At 34.5% G+C, this 2799-nt stretch overlaps 1 long non-coding RNA gene across 2 annotated transcripts in view; it reads right to left on the reverse strand.

Moving 5' to 3' along the window:
• Positions 1 to 2799, reverse strand: part of LOC117106929 — a 6870-nt gene that overhangs the window by 2508 nt on the left and 1563 nt on the right. The window lies entirely within an intron of this gene.

Genomic DNA, 2799 nt, shown 5'->3' on the forward strand with positions numbered 1-2799 from the left:
TCGAGTAAACTGTGCATTTATACCTTTTTGTCATGCCATTTGCTATAAATAAATGTTGTAGTTGTGCCTCTTTGCCATAGTTATTTGCTAAATAATCGTTTTAGTTGTCCCTCTTTGTCACTGTTATTTCTAGTTAAAATGTGAATTGTTATTCTGCCATGGTTAATTATTTTTATTAAACAGTTAATATTTTCCTATAGTTTATTTCCATAGTATTAAACTGTTGCCATTCAAAGTAAGGCAAGATTATAGCATAAATTAACTAGGCTTATTATGTTTGCCTAACATTAACTAGACATATGCTACTGTCAAGAATCATACTATTTAACCAATTTTTATTTACAAATTGTGAGTACACAAACAGTAAGAATAATAAAAATAATACAATTTAACATGCAACCTTCATTGTAACCAGGGAGAAAGCTCTCTTCTGATTGGTTGGCTGTTGAAAGAACGTCACGCTTCAGCGTATCACAGCCTATCTTTGCAGTTTTGCCCTTTTGTCTTGGGAATTTACTGAAAATTGTGTAGTTATGCCCTTTTGCCATGCCCCTATCTAGCCCGGGGGACACTTTTTTACAATTTTTTTTGTGTCAACATGTGTAACATGATGTACTGACCCCACTAGGCTATATAACTCATTTTCGCCAAAAATGTCAGTTATGCCCTTTTGCCATGGGGGGCAGTACACTTGAACCAGGAATAGTCTTGGTCATTGCAGATTTTGCTGAAAATTACAGCTTTGTAGTACAGGACGCTTCTCAGTCTTTTCATTGGAACAATCTGCAAGCAACACTTCATCCCTTTGTATGTTACTACCGGGGAAACATGCAAGATGAAATTGACCATACAAGTTTTGTGATTATATTAGAATGTAACACACATGATACTGTGGCAGTTCACCTTTTTCAAAAATTGCTCATACAGTTTTAACAGACACACTTGGACATGTTAAGAAAATATGCTATTTTTCTGACGGCTGTGCTGCACAGTATAAAAATAGAAAAAAACTGTTTAAATTTGTGCCTCCATGAAGAAGACTTTGGTGTTCAAGCTGAATGGCACTTCTTTGCCACCTCGCATGGAAAGGGACCATCTGATGGTGTTGGGGGGACAATAAAGCGGTTGGCAGCCAGAGCAAGTTTACAACGCCCATTTGATCAACAGATTATCACTGCTCACCAACTTTTTGAATTTGCAGATTCAGAGATTGACAAAATACATTGCCAGTTTGCCACAACAGAGCAATATCGGCAACAAGCAGAATTCCTGAAAGACAGATTTGAAAATGCTCGCACAATTCCAGGTACACGGAATTTGCATTCTTTTATTCCAGTCTCCAAAGAAGCGGTTACAGTTCGATCCTTTTCATCTGCAGCCGACAAAAGACAGGAACTAGTAACTCTTACTGCAGATACCACAGTTCTGAGTGGTTTGGTCTTAAGTGGATATGTTACAGCAGCTTATGATAACCATTGGTGGGTAGCGTGCATCAAGGAAGATTACCCAGATAGGCATGAGGTTGATATTACATTCCTACACCCACATGGACCGTCGCCACCTTTCGTATTTCCAGAACCACCAGATTCTTTAACCATTGATCATCAAGATATACTAACAGCTGTTCACCCAACTACAGTGACTGGAAGAACATATTTAATCTCAAAAAAAGAAACAAAGGCTGCCCATGCTGCATTTACCAAAAAAATTAAGGTTTAGAATTGATTTTATTTTGACAAATGATTTGTCTTATAATTTTCATCGATGGTGTATCTGATCATGATTTATGGTATGTACTGATCAGTTTATTGAACATTAATATGCTTCTTAAAATAATGATTCCATAATACAATATAATGTAATTGAAAAATGTCCTAATTTTTGAAATTGCATGCAGTAATATGTATAATTGCTTGCTGCTAAGGAAGTGTCCATCACTAATTTATTGAGACTTTTTATTTTACATTGTAATTCAACTTTAAAACCTAAATTCCTAAATGAAGAGTTACTTTTGGTTATACTACAGTATACACATATTAGCACACATTAATCTGTTAATGTACAAAAAGTGCTATTTCGAAAGGACATGTCATATATATATATAATTGCTCACTGTTCAGGAACTTTTGGAGTGCCCATCACCAAACTTATAGGGAAGCTTCTTTACATCATTAGGTATCTCTAACATAAATTTCAAAAAAAAAAAATATATATATTTTTTTTATTCAACTTTGAACTTTACAACCTGTCATAACTTTTTTATATTTGAATTGAGGACTTAGCATTTATTAATAGAGTTATAGAGCTACTCAATAGCTTTAAAATGACACCAAAATCAGCTCTGTAGGAGCCATACTTTTCGAGATATGGTCGGTTAAACACGCAAGGTATCGCTAATTAGCCAAAAGTTCGTTAGCAGATATCTCGCTAATTAGGAGGCCTAGAGAAAAAATTTTTCATTTCTGATCGTTTCTCATGGGCCTCAACAACATACAAAAATTTGAACAAAATCCGAGAGATTGAGGTTTTTTTTGGTTGATTTGACATGGAATTACCCATAAGTATTCCACTTGTAGCAAAATATTTTCTTCATTAACTGTCTAATATTAAAGTTTCTTCCTTCAAGTGCTATGCAGAACATATACAGTAAGATGTAGCTACTGTGTAGATAAAGACGGGCTCCCTTTTGATGGTTATTAATTGGTTACAAAGTGACAATGCAAACTTTCAGATTAAAATTTAAAGAAAAAAAATCAATGTCTAACCCAAATAAAAAAGCTTTACATGTTGATGTACCAT

Source organism: Anneissia japonica, unplaced genomic scaffold (genome assembly GCF_011630105.1).
Source record: "Anneissia japonica isolate Jap-2015-1 unplaced genomic scaffold, ASM1163010v1 scaffold1178_len102667_cov126, whole genome shotgun sequence".
Classification (NCBI taxonomy): Eukaryota; Metazoa; Echinodermata; class Crinoidea; order Comatulida; family Comatulidae; genus Anneissia; species Anneissia japonica.